The 17301-nt window shown below is 48.8% G+C and overlaps 1 protein-coding gene across 3 annotated transcripts in view; it reads right to left on the reverse strand.

Moving 5' to 3' along the window:
- CIB2 (calcium and integrin binding family member 2) overlaps nt 1-17301 on the reverse strand; it is a 143660-nt gene that overhangs the window by 102064 nt on the left and 24295 nt on the right. Inside the window, exon 1 of one of the 3 annotated variants that reach the window (XM_044978638.1) lies at nt 370-419. The exons of the other annotated variants lie outside the window; for them this stretch is intronic. The gene's annotated coding sequence lies outside the window, so the exon portion shown is untranslated. Of the gene's footprint in view, nt 1-369; nt 420-17301 lie in introns of those variants that run through there. 3 annotated transcript variants of the gene reach the window in all.

A 17301-nucleotide genomic window follows, 5' to 3' on the forward strand; every position in this document is an offset into this window, starting at 1 on the left:
AAGAAGTTTGAAATAATGAAGACTTGTCTAGACACCAAGAATAAAACTAATACAGATAAGTGTTCAATACATATCTTAGCTGTTTACAGCACAAGTACAATTAGCAGATTCACACAAGACCTTTGGCTGATGTCCAGTTTCAAAGCTTGAACTGCAGATATAGGGTTCAATCCTGCTATCAGTGAGTGTAGACTAGCGCCTTCTTGCTCACTGTACAAATTAGCCAGAGACCTCTTATTTTGCAACCCAGTGTCCTTTTATTTCCTTGTGTTCATTCCCACCACCATCTATATACAAGTCAACTGCAGTTAGGTAGCCAGCCAGGGGACAGCTAGTGCCTGTTGCTAGCCAGGAGCAGCAGTTCCTTACCCTCCTGTTTCTCTCCCCACCTTCACTTCCTTACTGTCAGCGTATAGGCCTTCCTCTCAGCAGGCTCACAGGTGATTGCGCTTAGGCTCCTTTAATGAGCCACAATCTGCCAGCTCCAATCAGTTCCCCTGTATGGGAGCTGCACTAGCAGGCTCCGAGCTAACAGGGGCTGGTTCAGTGCCTCTTAGCCCAGCACCCTGTTACACACCCTCCCCCTTAAGAATGGCACCCCCGGGCCACCTTTGGCCCTTCCACCATTCCCACAAAGGAGGCTCTTTTGGGGAGCCCTCCCCGCTGGGTCGCTCCCAGCCAGCAGCCCAGATGGTTTTTCCATCCCTCTCCCACAGAAGGAGCAATTCTCCAGGAGTGGTGCCCCCACCCTAAATCTCTGCTTCCGCCCACAGGTTGTCACACCAATTGCAGGGCGGAAGGCCCCCTATCCCCAGCTCCCCCTGCGCGTCTGGCTGGGGTTCAGAGTTTCTTTCAACTTCTAGCACGATCTCCTGTGCCTCAGTTTCCCCCAGCTCTCCTTGCGGTTCGGGCCCCTCTGATGGGGGGAGGGGTGTCGGCCTCCATCTCACCTCAGGGCAGGGCCTTCTGCACCTCAGTTTACCCCATTTTCCCAGTACATCTGGGGCTTCTTTCAGAGAGATCAGGGTCAGGGGGTGTTCCCCCACACTCCTTTCTTCTCCAGGTCCATCATCCCCTGCTGTCCTTTCTCTATCCCCTTATGTCAAGGCAGACCCTACTGCCTACATTCTCCACCACATGTAGACGAACAGACTCACCCCTGCGGCGCCTCCTGCTAGTGACTTCCAGGAGTTAGCTCATCCAGCTCTGGAGCGCCCTCTGCAGGCCGGTGATCTGCCTGTCCTCTGGCCCCCATGTTCCTCCCTAGACCCCGGTGCCCCCAGTACAATTTGCCCACCCTTTAACTGGGGTGCTGCCCCCAGTACAATTTGGGTCTTCCCTCTCTGGGGAACCCCCAACCCACTATCCCCACTTTGCCTCAGTTTTGGCTACTGCCCAGTCACCATCTAGCCCCCATTCACTTGGGCAGACTGCAGTATCAGCCACTCATCATAGTGAAAGGGGTCTGGACTGGCTGCCTTTACCCATCCTCAGGCTGCCCCTCTGCAAGCCCAATAGCTAGGTGGGCCTAGAACTAGACCCTGCAGTCTGGGGAGTTGCTGGCCTAGGGCTTCCCAGCTCCACCTCACTCTAAATCCCCTGGGTGAGCTCCCCTGCAGCCAGGCCTGTCTCCCTCTCCAATCAGAGAGAGACTCTCTCTTCCTTCTGGCATCCCTGGCCTTCTTATAAGGCCCTGTTGCTCAGTTTGGGGTGTGGCCCCAGCTCTAGCCACTTCCCCGTCAGCCAGGGTTTTACCTTGCCCAGCCCCAGCCCTCTGCAGGGCTTTTCTAACCCCTTCCAGGCTGGAGTGGGTGGTCACTCCACTACAGTGAGGTAAATGAAAGTTTTGCCATTAACTTGAATGTGACCACAAGCAGATTTACTGGGCCCGATACTCTAGTACCCTTTTTGTACTTATTTACAGTGCTCTCATGCAAAGTGAGTGTAAAATATCACCAAGTGAGAATGGCACAGTTTTACCTCCACTTTACACAGGTTTAAATATCTACATAAGTAACAAGGCAGTGGTGAGTCAGGTCCAGAGTGTCTCTAGATTTGCCAGAGCTAGCAGAGCCCTTAATGAACTCTCGTTGTGCCATGCTCTGTATACCGATTTTTAGGGACTATTCATGAGCTATCCAGCACACTATATGGCCAGAGAAGTGCTCTTCACAGGATACATCTTGCACGTGTTAGGACAGAGCCTTGAATCCCTATGATAAAGAGCCATTGGTCCAGCTTTGCAGTTTTCCAAGGAATCATGAAACAGACAATTTGAAGGGAAAGCAAAAAGGCCAAGCTAAGGAACAGACATGTTTTTAGGGTACTTTCAACACAAGGGTCTCCCTTACTGACAGTCTTTCTGGAGTTAAGGTGTCCTGACAGGTCATGAGCTACTCACTGAGAGAACAAGAGTCTGCACATTACCTCCATAAGGTCCACAAGTGTACCCCTTTAACCTTTTGTAATTAGGCCTTGTAAATTGTAGACCTTTCCAGCATAGCTTCTCAGACCATGTGACTAGGTGAAATTAAATGTAAATGCCTCCTGCTAGCTTCAGGCATTTTTTCCTCCAGTCCTTAAATTAACAGCATTTTGTTTAAATGCAGCTATAATCTGGATTAGGGTGCTACTGTGTGGATGCACTTGCTAACTGAGAATCCTGAGAGATGGAAGACTCTATGCTCAGGAGAGGAACAGGGAGCAGGTGAGCTGAACTGGTCAAGTTTATAAGGGCCCTATGGTATAAAGGATAAGGCACTGAGTTAGCAAATCAGGTTTGGCTCTGCTACTGACTGGGTATGTGACCTTGGGCAAGTCATTCAGCCTTGCTTATAATATGAGGTTAATTGTCTCTACCCAACTTTAGAAAGTGCTTTGATATACACACAACACACTATAGAGGCTGCTATATGTGTTAATATAATAAGGGGAGAGAAGGGGCTTTCTGTGTCCATGAATGTGCCACAGCTGGTGGATGAGGGTTCATGCTAACACAGTGATAGATCTTAGGGGTACTGAGATGCAATGACCCACTGACATGATTGCAAATAGTTTCTCTCCCAGTCCAGGAAGTCAGGGGTAGTCAACAGGCAGACTGCAGGCCAAATCCGGACTGCCAGAAGCTTTTGAACAGACACAGACATCTTTTTACTTATTATTATAATTTTTTAATATTATTTTCTTGACCAAGAAATTTGGACTTTGATATAAAATAATTGACTACACCTGCTGTAAGACCTTGTTGTAAACTATTGTTTGCATCTTTGCAAATTTTCAATAGCATTAACAGTTAGGGAGATAGATAATTTTGCTGCAAATGCTGATACTTACTTTTACAAAAATATCAAATGTACATTCAGAGTATAGCAATGATAGATGGCCCCAGAGTACATAGGATGCAATTCCCTCAATGGAATCTGCTGGTGTCGCCAGCCACAGAAGTGCAGCCTGCAGTTTATGAATGGCAGCAGCAGAGCCCACTGAGTGACTTACAACCAACCATTCACTAATTCTGGGGGCAAATATTTTCATGTTGGGCTATGGAAAGCAAGAAGGGGATGCAGGGAGACTAACAAAGGAATTCAAAGATGATGATGCTCTGAGACTAAAGCTTAAGGTTTGTGAGGTTACTGCAATGCACATTTATCACATCAATTATTTAAGGGTAAATAAACCTGTAAGACTACAAGTGTATAATTCTGCTCTTTATATTGCACATGCTTCATAGAGGGTATATTTATTATGAATAGGAGTGCCAATTTTCTAATGGCACAAAACAGAACACCCTAGCCCCGCCCCTTCTCCGAGGCCCTGCCCCCTGCCCCACCCTTTCCCAGAAGCCCTACCTCCCACTCACTACATTCCCCCTCCCTTGGTGGCTCGCTCTCCCCCACCCTCACTGGACTAGGGCTGGGGCTTGGGGTGTGGGAGGGAGCTCCAGGCTAGAAGGTGGGGCCAAGGGATTTGGAGTGCAAGAGAGGGCTGCATGTTGAGGCAGGGGGTTGGAGTGCAGGAGGGGGTGAGGGATCTGGGACGGGGCTGGGAATGAGGGTTCAGGATGTGGGAGGGGGCTGTAGGCTGGGGCAGGGAGGTTGGGTGCAGGGAGGGTGAGGGTTCTGGGCTGGGGATGGAGGTTCTGGGCTGGGGATGGAGGATTTGGGGTGCAGGAGGGGGCTCCAGATTTAGGGGGGTTCAGGGCTGGGACGGGGTTGGGGTTCAGGGGTGTGTGAGGGCTCTGGGCTGGGGGTACAGTATCTGGGGTGGGGCTGGGGATGAGGGGTTTGAGGTGCAGAAAGGGGCTCCAGGTTTGGGGGGAGGCTCAGGGCTGGGGTGCAGGAGAGGGGTCCCGGTTTAGGGGGGCTCAGGGTTGGGGTGCAGGAGTGGGTATGGGCTCTGGGCTGGGGGTATGGGCTCCGGGGTGGGGCCATTGATGAGGACTTTGGGGTGCAGGAGGGGGCTCTGGGTTTGGTGGGGCTCAGGGATGGGGAAGGGGCTTACCTCAGGTGGCTGCCGGTCAGCGGTGCAGTGGGGTTAAGGCAGGCTGCCTGCCTGTCCTGACATGTTGCACATGCCCCAGAATCAGCCAGCAGGTCTGACACTAGTAGGCAGGCGAGACAGGAGGCTCCATGCACTTCTCTCACCCGCCACCGGCACCGCCCCCCCAGCTCCCATTGGCCTGTTCCTGGCCAATGGGCGTGTGGAGCCGGTGCTTGGGGAGGGGGCAGCGTGCGGAGCCCCATGGCCCCCCTTCCTAGGAGCTACACCTGCTGGCCGCTTCTGGGACGTAGTGTGGTGCCAGGACAGGTAGGGTCTAGCCTGCCTTAACGGTGCTGACCGGAGCTACCAGGATCCCTTACGATCAGGTGTTCTGGTCGAAAACTGGACATCTGGTCACCCTAATTATGAACTGGCAGCAGCTTCATTAGAGGATTCTAAGAATGATGAAATAACCAGGCAAATATTATGGTAGAAAATGTGCATGCTTTTAATTCATTAAGTGAGGCACAATTGCAGTCAATGGATCAACTCCAAATGAATCATAACTTCCACACAGTGTGGTTTTGGAGTGATTACTATCATTTAAAAGCTAATATGTAGGGGAAAGATTTATTCTATAGTAGTAGAAGGCAGAATGGCCTAGTGAGTAGGGATCAAGAATGGGAGTTAGGACATCTGGATTCTAGTCTTTGCTGCGCTACTTAAGCTGCTGGGACTTTGGGCAAGTCACTTTGGCTGAGATCCTCAAAGGTAGATAGGTGCCTGACTCCCATTGAAATCAATGGAAATTAAGCAACTAAATGCCTTTGAGGATCTGGGCCTCTGTCTCTGCTCTCCCACTCTTTGTGTGTCTGGTTGTTGGGGCTGACTACAAGTTACCTTGGGCTGTTGTTTCAGAATGGTTTTGGGGGGAGCTAGTAGTGAACTGGCTTGGATGGGCTGGGCTGGCTTGAAGCCACTGGACTGAATAAACAAGTGAAGTGATAAGCGAGGCCTAAGACCGTGAAGTGTGGGAATAGAAAACAGCAGCGTTTCCTGCCAGAGCCTGCTTGTGGGTGAACACCCCTCCGCCCCCACCTTAGAAGGAGGTGATGATTAAAAATGGCTATGTGAATTGCTTTAGATGAACAGTCTCACCTGTGGACCCTGGCCTTGTGGGTGCCCAGGAATTCCCCACGCTGGAGCAGCACCTGCTACAAGCCATCAAGGACAAGGCTAGAGGGTCTGGGACTGTCCGTAGCGGAAGAGGTGTAAGCATTGATGCTTGCTTGCTTGCTTGCTGGAAAGCACGTATTTAGTAACGCGTGAAGGCTGGGAAGATTATTATACTTTGGCAATAAAGCTGGTTATACTTATGCACCTGGTGTGGCTTCATTGAGTGTATCCGAGTTCCGCCCCCCGCCTTTGGCTCGACACTAGTTTATTTAGATTATAAACTCTCAAGAAGAGACAGTCCCTGCTCCAATGTGTTTCTATCACAATGGGACCTCAAAGTGCTACTGTAATACAACTAATAATCATGTATGCAGGACCTGAAGAAGAGCTCTGTGTGTCTCAAAAGCTTCTCTCTCTCACCAACAGAAGTTGGTCCAGTAAAAGATACTACCTCACTCACCTTGTCTAACTAATAATCGTGCAAAATGGTCATATCAAATCCAATTATTCCAGAAGAGGATGACAAACTGAGGCAAAAATTAACAAGAACCTGATCCTTCACCTAGTGAAACCAAAGGGGAGTTTTGCCACTGATTTTAATGTGAACAGGGTCAGGCCCCTAAAAGTTAAATATATATTTTATTTAAATTCCAGAAGCAGCCTCCAGAAACAAGAAATATTTGATGCAGCAACACTTGCATTTTTACTTTGGAAAATTCCTAATTATTTTTCACAGTAGGTCAAAATTTATATTGTACTGCACTGAGGCAAAGAAGATTTTACCAACACACAATCAGGGAATCACATAATGAATTAACCGGAGTCTGCCCAAAGTGAGAGCGTACAGGAGTTCTTGCCACTTTAAACATATATCATCTCCAAATAGTATCCCCATTTCCACCACTGTCCATTAGTGATTTTTTTCATAACTATAATAATTATGTCATTTTTCTTGGGATTCCAGTAGGTTTTTAAGATTTGATCATTAAATGTTCTACAAATGTAATCAGTTACTGTACAGATAAAAATATGTCCCTAGGATTATTGTTGAGCTGTTGTGAGATTGAAATTGATTTTATCATTCTAAATCAATATGGCCCAGATTCAGTATGGTATTCAAGCACTTGCTTTAAACACATTCATGGTCCCATTGAAGTCAACTGGGTTACTCACAGGTTTAAAGTTATGTACATACTTAAGTACCTTGCTGAACTGGGGTCTGTATTTGCAAACAAATTTTAAAAACTGACCAACAAAATGCCAGCTAGGTCTATATTGATGACCGTAGCTATTAAGTGGGCATTTGATTCATCTCAGAAAAACACACACACTAAGAATGTGCAATGCAGGCTTCAACATCTAGATTACCTAAATCTGTAGCAAGATAATTTACAGTAGTAAAGCCAAAACTGCTTTTTATTCATTGGTTTTTGGTAAAGTTTTGCCTTTAAAATCTGCTGTTAGAATGTCACATAAGAACACTTAAGATCTTGATGATGTTATTTTGAATGTCTACAGCTGCAATTTGATGGACAGTAAAAGTAATTTAGTGTGGTATATGTTCAATGGCAATATGAAATGTGAGATCAGGACCTTGGTTTGCCTCCTATGAGTCCCATTGAAGTCAATGAGTCTAATTAGGGTGACCGGGTGTCCGGTGTTCCGGTTGAAAAGGGACCCTGGCGGCCCCAATCAGTAACGCCGACTGGGCCGTTAAAAGTCAGGTCTGGCTCCTAAGCGGGGGGGCCACTGGGAGCTGGGGGGGGCGGTGCCTGCAGGTGAGAGCAGTGCACGCTGCAGAGCTTCCTCCCTTTCTCCCCCACCGAGGAGCCAGACCTGCTGGACAGTTCTGGGGCACAGCACGGAGCCAGGACAGGCAGGCAGCCTGCCTTAGCCCCACTGCACCACTGATCAGGAGCCATCCAAGGTAAGCCCACACCCCAAACTCCTGCCCCAGCCCTGAACCCCACCCCCAACCTGGAGCCCCATCCTGTACCTCAAATTCCTCATCCTCAGCCCCACCCTAGAGCTCACACCCCCAGCCCAGAGCCCATACCCCATCCTGCACTCCAAACCTCTCACCTCTCCCACACCCCAACACCTTGCATCAACCCGCAGCCCCCTCCCACATTCTGAATCCTTCCACCCCACCCCCAAGCACCCCAAACCCCTCATCCCCAGCTCCACCCCAGAGTTAGTACCCCCAGCCAGAGCCCTCACCCCCTCTCACACCCCAACTTCCTACCCCAGTCCCAAGCCCCCTTCCACACCCTGAATCACTCATTTCTGGCCCCACCCCAGAGCCCTCACCCTCTCCCGCACCCCAACACCCTGCCCCAGCCCAGTGAAAGTGAGTGAGGGTGGGGAAAGAGTGAGCCACCAAAGGAGGGGGAATGTAGTGAGTGGGGGGCAGGGTCTCAGGGAAGGGGTGGGATGGGGGTGGGGCCTCAGGGAAGGGGCAGGGCTAGAGTGTTTGGTTTTGTGCTAATAGAAAGTTGGCAACCCTAGAGGCTATTCATGTGTGTAACATCAGGGCCCAAGGACCAAATTGTGATCCCCTTTCTCATGTTGGATAGTAGTTTCCATTATGGATAGTCCCATTGATTTCAACAGGACTGCTTGTGGAGTAAAGAACCACCTAATGTGAGTGAGGGTAGCACTATCTAGCCCCCCATGATTAGATTTTATTTTCTTTATGTACCCTACTTATGATTGGGTTAAGCAGAGTTTTTTAAAACCATTAAATGTAACTTCCTGACCTGTTTTTACTTTATAAATGGTGTTTCTTGGTAGGCCATAAAAGTAATTTGTTTCAGATCAGTACCTCGCTCTTATCAATTGATCTTTTAACCCTGTAGTGATCAGTGTTTTTACAAAGGAGGGCATGTGGGATGTGAAATAGCTTTTAGCTCAGACTAACATTAGCCAATGGCTCAGCTGTTTGTTGTTATTATTACTACTTAGCATATACAGTAAAAGCTATTTTATCTGGCACTTCACCAGCCGGAAAGCTTGATAAACTGTCATTTCTGATCTTCATTGAGATTTCAGTTTATAGTCCAGTTGGCATGGGGCCTGCAGGCGGTTGGGGCACAGGAGGGGGTGCAGGACATGGGCTCTGGGAGGGAGATTGGGTGTGAGGGGGGCTCAGAGCAGGGGGTTCGGGCGTGGGAGGGGGTGCAGGGTGCTGGATCTGGGTGCTGCTCATCTAAGGCGGCTCTCCGCAAGCGGCAACCTGTTCAGGCTGCTCCTAGGCGGAGGCACAGCAAGCGGCTCTGCGTGCTGCCCCTGCCCCGCCCCGGGCACTAGCTCTGCAGCTTCCACTGGCTGGGAACCACGACCAATGGAAGCTGCAGGGGAGGCACCTGTGGGCGGAGGCAGTGCGCAAAGCCACTTAGCTGTGCCTCCACCTAGGAGCAGCCAGGGCTGGTCGCCAATTGTGGTGAGCTGCCTAAGGTGAGTACCCTCCAGATTCAGCACCCCACTCCCCCTGCCGTGCTCCAACTCACTGCCCCGAGCCCCCTCCCACACCCAAACTCCCTCCCAGAGCCCATGCCCCTCCCATGCTCCAACCCCCAGTCCTGCACCCCTTCCCGCACCTAAACTCCCTCCCAAGTAAACAGTGTTCACTGGAACATCTTGTGGCATTCTCGCGACATGGTCGAAAAGTGTAAGATGGTGTCTGCAGACAATGGCCCCAATAGTCTGTAGCCTGGACTGCATTACAAATGAATTCATTCCACTTTATGCCCAACATACGACATTGGCATTTTGTGTGGAAAGCCTCCAGCTTTGCCCAGTCTGAGCAGTATAGTGTCCATGTTTTGCAACTGTACAACAGTATGGAAAGGATACAACTCGAATAGATCCTGAACTTTGTTGTCATGCTATGATCATGTTGATTCCATATTCACTGTAAACAACCCAATGCAGATGCTGTGATGCTAATCCGATGGAGAACATCCATGTGAGAACTGGAGGAACCGATGAGTATAGAACCCAAATAGCAAAAGCTGGAGACTGCTTCGACAGTTTCATTATTCAAAGAGATTGGAGTCATGGGTGGACCTGGTCCTAGAATTTGCAGCTTTGTCTCTGACCACAAAACATGGAGGCCAACCTTAGCTGACTCTTCTTCCATTTGCTGGGATGCCTCGTAAAACCTGTTGGGGATCTGTACTAGAAGAACAATGTCATCAGCATAGTCAAGGTCTGAGAGTGAGAGGTAAACGATCTTAATGTCTATGGGCCTGACAGAATGCTGCATTATGAAATCCATTGCCTGACAAAAGAGTGCAGAGGCGAAAACCCAGCTTTGCCTAACGTCAGATATTGATTTACAAGGTGCCGACATCCAATTCCCCCAACGTATGCGGGCAGTGGTTCCATTATGCAGCTCACTAATCAAGTCCAGCAGAATGGTTGGGATACCCATGCCCTTTAAAGCCTTCCAAAGCGCAACTCAGTCAACTGAATCAAACACAGCCTTAGGATTGACATACAGCACATGCAGGGGCTTCTTGAACTCATGGTGTATCTCTGACAACAAGCAGAGGGCCCAAATGGTATCTAATGTGGACCTGTTCCTCGTAAAGCCTGACTGTTGGGAATGACTCTTCCAATGTAGCAAGGGCCCCAAATGCACCAGTAGAACATACACAAACACCCTCCCTTGCACAGACAACAAGGTGATTGGCCTGTAGCTCTTACATTCACTGCACGGTCCCTTGCCCTTAAAGTGAGATCACAATACCGTCCTTCCAGGCAGTTGGCAACATTCCAGTTCACCACACCAGGCAAAAGATGGCCAGAAGTGATTCAGCTACATGGCCAATAGCACATTTTAGCAGCTCTGGATGTCATCAGCACTGACTGCCGGGGCAGCTCCAGGTACCAGTGCAGCAAGCACGTGCCTTGGGTAGCAAGCTGCGGGGGGCGGCCTGCTGATCACTGTGAGGGCGGCAGGCCGGCGGCTTTTGGTGGCATGCCTGCAGGAGGTCCACCGGTCCCATGGCTTCGGCGGCAATTCAGCGGCGGGGACACCGATGGCGCAGCACCAGCGGACCTCCCGCAGGCATGCCATTGAATCCGCGTGACAGGTGGACCGCCCGCAGGCGCACCGCCAAATCCGCGTGACTGCCGTGCTTGGGGTGGCAAAAAACATAGAGCCGCCCCTGCTGACTGTGCATCTATTTTTCAGTTTGCAGATGGCCTGGGCTTCACTTCATCCAAAGTTGGTGCATCAGTACAAATGTCTGGGTCCAAAATCACAGTGGCTGCCAAATCATCCAGCTCTGAACAAGCGGCAGCTGGGGGGTGGTTCAGGGCGCTGTGATAATGTTCCACCCAGTGGGAGAGCATGTCATCATCCAATTTACATGGATGGCCTTAGCTGTTCTTCAGGATGGCATTCGTAGCAACTATCTCTTGCCTGCTGAGGCTGCGGATCATGCAGAATGCTGGTTTTAAGCCTCACCTGACTAAGCCAAATTTAGCATCATCCGCCACTTGGTTATAATATGCCTCAGGATTGCAGAGTGCCAGGGTGTTGAACTTTTGCTTCAGCTGATTACAAGAGCGCTTATCACTGTGCTGGCACGCTGAGGCCTTCAATTTAATTGTCTGGAAGGCCCCCTCTGATAGCCATGGTCAGCATGCTGGGCATCTATAGCCAATCATCTGCTCAGTGGATTAGTGGAGGATGGAAATAAACAGAGACCAGGCAACCTCAACATCATCTGGCAGGTCGGCTAGAGCTGAGAATCTATTGCTGACATCAATACAAAACCTGCTGGCTAAACCCGGCACACAGAGAAGTGCGTCGATGTCAAACTTCTTAATCATTGCAGAGAGCTTACTTGCTTGTCAGAGTGTCAACGCCATGCGGGACAACCACTAGGTGGTGGTCTATATTTGCAGCACACTTCGCACCATAATATACTCTACAGGAGGTGAAGAGACGCCTGTCATGTGTGATGATGTGGTCCAACTTCTTTTGAGTGATGCCATCATGAGAGATCCATGACATCCAGCGTATGCATTGCTGCTTGAACTATGACCCAGAATGGAAAGATTCTGAGAGGCGCAGAATGTGAGCAAGTGGCAAGAGTTATCAGTGAACCATAATGACCAATGACGTATTCAAACCTAATTTACAGGGAGTCAGTAACTGCACTTAGGTCACCCAGGTATAGATTGAGGCCAGTCTATGGTATTGACACTGCTTTATTATAGTTCTTTATTATTTTGAATTGCTTTGTTTCTTTATTCAGTAGTTTATAATCCTTATTTTATTTTCTTGTTTCCCCTGTGGCAGCATAATATTGCAATTAAAAGTGATACCATTTGTTTATTTTACAAAAACAGTTGATCTGTTCAGGGGTTTGCCATTGTACTTTTCCTTTCTAGGGGCCTGATTCAAAGTCCATTAAACTCCGTGAAGATACACCCACTAACTTCTATGGGCTTTGGCTCAGAGCCATAGACATTGAGTTCAAGTCTAGCTCTGGCTAGCCTTAATCAAAAGCCTGGGGTGAAAGTAAAATTGAAAACTTACTGGTACGGTGGTGGCTATGCCCCGCTCCTGCCCCCCCGGAAGGGGCAAGGCCTTGGGTGGAAGGGGCGGGGCTGGGGCTCAGTATCCCCCAACCAGCCCATCCATGCTGCCTGGCCTGCACCACCCGGGGTTCCACCGGCGATTTAAAGGGCCTGGGGCTCTGGCTGCCGCTGCCACTACCGCAGCAGCAGCCGGAGCCTCAGGCTCTTTTAAATCGCCAGCCCCGGGGCAGCTGCTCTTTTTGCCCCCCTCCCCCTGTTGGCAGCCTGGGGGGTGCAAAAGGGACAGTGACGATAAAGCGCTGCTGTGACAGCACTTTAAGCAGGGTCCTTATGCCATGGCAGTGCTTTAAAGTAAGGCGGGAGGGGCTGGTACTGGTGCCACTTTTTACCAATATGCCATACTGGCCCATACCACCTTACTTTCACCCCTGTCAAAAGCTAACAGTTGTTCCCTGCCATATGTGTAATGAGTTGGAAGTTGCAGCTTAGTTCTTAGCAAGCAGGAACCCACATTCAGAGCTGAAAGTAAGCCGGTACGCCCCAGTATGGCGTACCACCAAGAGCTGGTGCACCATACCGGGGTGGATTGGCTGCCCCTGGCAGCAATTTAAAGGGCCTGGGGCTCCCAGCAGCAGCTGGAGCCCCAGGTCCTTTAAATTGCCACCAGATCCCTGCTGCCAGAGCCCTGGTGAAGCAGCAGCGGGACTCAGGTGGCGATTTAAAGGGCCCGGGGCGCCTGCCGCAGCTACCGCCCCGGGCCCTTTAAATCGTCCCCGGAGCCCTCGGGTATCGGCGGTGGGGCTCCGGCGGCTATTTAAAGGATCCAGGGCTGTAGCAGCTGCCACAGCCCTTAAAATAGCCTCCAGAAACCCACCGCTGCCTCCCCAGGGCTCCGGCAGCAGGGCTCAGAGGATGATTTAAAGGGTCCGGGGCCCCGGTAGCCGCTATTGCCCCGGACCCGTTAAATCATCCCCGGAGCCTGCCGGAGCCCTGGGGTAGCGGCGGTGTGGCTCTGGCGGTGACTTAAAGGGCCAGGGGCTTGACCACCAGTACTGCCCCTGGCCCTTTAACTTGCCATCGGAGCACCACTGCCGCTATCCCAGGGCTCCGGCAGCAGGGCTCTGGGGACGATTTAAAGGGCCCAGGGTGGTAGCGGCAGCCAGAGTCCCGGGCCCTTTAAATCACTGCCTGAGCCACCGGCTGCCACCGCTACCCCAGGGCTCCGGCAACGCAGCTTGGGTGGCAATTTAAAGGGTTCGGGGCTCCCACTGCCGTTACCCTCTGGGGCCCTTTAAATTGCCACCCAAGCCCCACTGCTGGAGCCCTGGGGTAGCGGCAGCGGGGCTCCGGTGGTGATTTAAAGGGCCAGGGGCTCCCAGATGCCGCTACTGCAGCAGAGCCCCAGGCCCTTTAAAGCTCCGCCAGAGGCCAGGGCCCTTTAAATCACCCCTGGGGCACCCAGCCCCCTCTGCACCTGGTAGCTCTGCGGGTGATTTAAAGGGCCCGGGGCTCCCAGTTGCTGCTACCACAGCCCCAGCCCTGGGCCCTTTAAATCCTGATTTAAAGCACCTGGGGATTTAAAGGCCCTGCCTCTTCTGGTAGAGGCCACGCCTCTTCTAGTTGAGGCTCCTCCCCTCCTAAGGACTCCGGAGTACCGGTAAGTCCTTTAAGTTACTTTCACCCCTGCCCACATCACAGTTGGAACTTGGAAGTGTCAGCCTCAAGGCCAATGACACAAGACAGAACCACCCTCCCACCGTAGCTGTGATCCCCCCAAACTGAGGGCTGACACAGATTAGCTGTATGGTGAAAGGAACCTTACAATGGTGTTGCCTGAGATTGACATGCTCAGTGCATAGACATAAGAATTTGATTGCCAGGTTGTCAATGTGGCAGCTTTCACAAGCATAATCTTGACTACAACTCCAGTTCAGGAAAACACTTAAATATATACTTACCTTTTAGAGTGAGTGAGTGAGTGTGTGTGTGTAGTCTGACTCCAGTGAAGACACCGGGTCTCCTCACATGCTTATTTTAGGGTGTCTCTACAGGTGGAGTTATTCTAGAATAGCTATTCCAGAATAACTCCATGTGTGGACACTCTGATTCCAGAATAAGAGTGCCCTTTTCCAAATTATCTGTGAAAGTGGAAGTGTTCTGGAATAGCTATTCTGCTTTAAATTCAAACCCTACCTTATTCTGGAAGAGCTTGCATGTGTAGACAACTGCCCACAAATGGTCTGAATGAAATCATGGGGGCACCCACAAAATCATGTCAGGTACGTACTACTCAGTGTGAGTACGGGTGACAAAATCTGGCCCTTAGACACAGAGAATGGGATTTTCAAAGCCAAAAGGGGTTTCATTTGAATGGAAATTGAGTGTTCACTGCCCCTTAGGAAGCTTTTAAAAGCTCAATCTTAAAATACACTTTGTTAGAGAAATGTTTCTTTTCTATTGACTAATGTTTACTCTTTTCTCCTTGAGACCTTACTTCTATTTTGCATTTGTAAGTTAAAACGATTTCACTAACCTGAGCATAGGGCAATGGCAGTAGAAAGCAGAAAGCCCTGGCCGGATTCACTTTCCTATTAGTATATAGTTTTTAACTGACATGAAGTTCTCCTGGGAAACCAATCTGTGCAAAAGCCCATTTCCTTTAAATTTCCAAAGCTTTTCAATGCGCTTATGATAATTTAAAGAGCTATCCACTGGTGCACTACACTAAGGGAATAAGGGCTGCCAAACAATAGGAGAAGGTATTAGGAGATTTGTAGCTTTGTAGAATTGTGATGGTTGCCTCCATCTTTCTCTAAAATAAGAGATGGGGAGGGTTTAAATATGATCAAGTCTCACTACATAGCTCTCTTACAAACAGTTTCAGTCAAATATTCATCTTCAGACTTATAAGAACCTTTCCTTAAAACACATTATATGACACAAGGATCATCTTTTGGATGATTGAACCCAAAATTTCTGGATCTAAAAGCAAGAGCTAAATGACCAACTCCTTAAGCCTATATGGTATAGATCTATTGAAGTACCATGTATAAAAAAGGCAATACCTCAGTTGCCAAGGAGTCATTCAGATGCCACTGTGATGAGTATGGTACAAATGCCTAGATCAGGGGTCGGCAACCTTTCAGAAGTGGTGTGCGGAGTCTTCATTTATTCACTCTGATTTAAGGTTTCGTGTGCCAGTAATAAATTTTAATGTTTTTAGAAGGTCTCTTTCTATAAGTCTATAATATATAACTGAACTATTGTTGTATGCAAAGTAAATAAGGTTTTAAAAATGTTTAAGAAGCTTCATTTAAAATTACATTAAAATGCAGAGTCCCCAGGACCGGTGACCAGGACCCAGGCAGTGTAAGTGCCAATGAAAAATGAAAATCAGCTTGTCATACCCCTGGCCTAGATAGAAAGAGGAGGGGGGGGGGGAAGCTACCTAATTCCAATTACCAAAAGTGTAAAATAAGAATTGATCAAGCTGCAAGGTCCATTTTAAATGTTTTTACATTTCATGAGTAATGTTTTTAATCCACAATCCTGATGTTGCTGAGGTGAGTTCTCTCTTTTATAAAGACCATCTGTGAGTTACATGCACACAGGTGCATATCAAGAGTACTCTAATCTATATACTCCATAAACTATAAGGAATTGGTCCTTTAGCTCAAATGGTCGAGGCTCTTCTATTTAGATCTGGAACTCCTAGGCTCAATGGATTTGGCATCCTAGCTCTCTTAGGCCCCTTTGAAATTCCCACCCACTGTTTCCAAACAATGGGATGTCCATATTTTAAAAAGCTGTGGGCCCAGTGCTCCATGCTCCCTTTCCTCCAGCACAACAGAGACATCTTTGAAGAATTTCAGTGGTGGAAAGGAGGCAGGTGTGTCAGCAGGTCTCCAGCCTATTTTCCACCTCCCCAAACCTGCACAGCATAGTATGTAAGTTACTGCAGCCATGGGGCCACTGCCAAATACATGACAGAAAAACAGCATAACTTACTGCATACTCTTGTTCACATGTTGCCCCACTTATGCTGATGTAAATCTTCAGCTTCAATGGAATTACTCTGGAGTATGCAGGGAATTATGTGGCTTCTTCCTCTTCCCTGTGGAACACTCCACATGGCTCCTGTAGTTCAGGGGTCTAGGGTCAGCAGGAAGCCAGAGTGAAGAGTGGGAGAACACAATGCAACGTGGAGGAAAGAATTCTCTGTGCGGATGCCCCAGGGCTATAGTGGTTCTCCCAAAATCCGTACAGTTCTAGAGGATCCAAACACTGATCCCCTGGATCTGTCCTCAGAGAAGAATGGAAAGGAAGCTCTGAGGTGGGTATCTTAAAAGTCCTTCATCCACAGATGGGAATAACCAGCACAGGGAATTTGACTTTTCACTTGAGTAAACTGGAACCTGCAATTACTTTACCCAAGTTGGGATATTCAAAGAAAAATGCTGAAACTCCATCTTTAGGCTAAATCTTGTTTGCCTTACTCATGCAGGTAGCCCTGCTACCCTCAATGAGACCGCTTGTGTGAGATAAGCAGGATAGGGTCTCCTGCTCCTTCACTCATGCTCCCAGCAATGTGCAATAATTGATACTCCAGAGAAGGCAAATAAGCAACAAAACACTTTGCCTACCTATCTGCACAGTATATGTGAGTAATATTCCTTCCTGACCCATGAGGTGATTAGCTGATGTCCTGAAGCATGAGATTCAAGTGCCCTTATCTTAACATGCATAAAAACAAACGTTATTACTGGTCATAAAATTATCCATCCCTTTTAAAAAGCCAGTGACTTTAATTAATTTTATGACCTCCTGCAGAAGAGAAATTCCATAGGCTAACTCAACCCATTGTGCCTAGCTACCGCAAGGGTCTGAGATAAATTTCCTGATGTTATGAAAGGTATGGGCTGCAAATTCTAGATGAAGTGTAATGAATTAAGATGGCATTTCAGCTCTAACATTTGCCAGCTTGTGCCAAGATGTTAATGTTAATTACATTCTGGTCTTGTTTTGTTTTACTGCAGCTGGGTCTCTGCTCTGTGTTCACTTTTATTGGTAGTGGGAATACAGACATTA

This window comes from Mauremys mutica, chromosome 11, assembly GCF_020497125.1.
Source record: "Mauremys mutica isolate MM-2020 ecotype Southern chromosome 11, ASM2049712v1, whole genome shotgun sequence".
Lineage (NCBI taxonomy): Eukaryota > Metazoa > Chordata > Testudines > Geoemydidae > Mauremys > Mauremys mutica.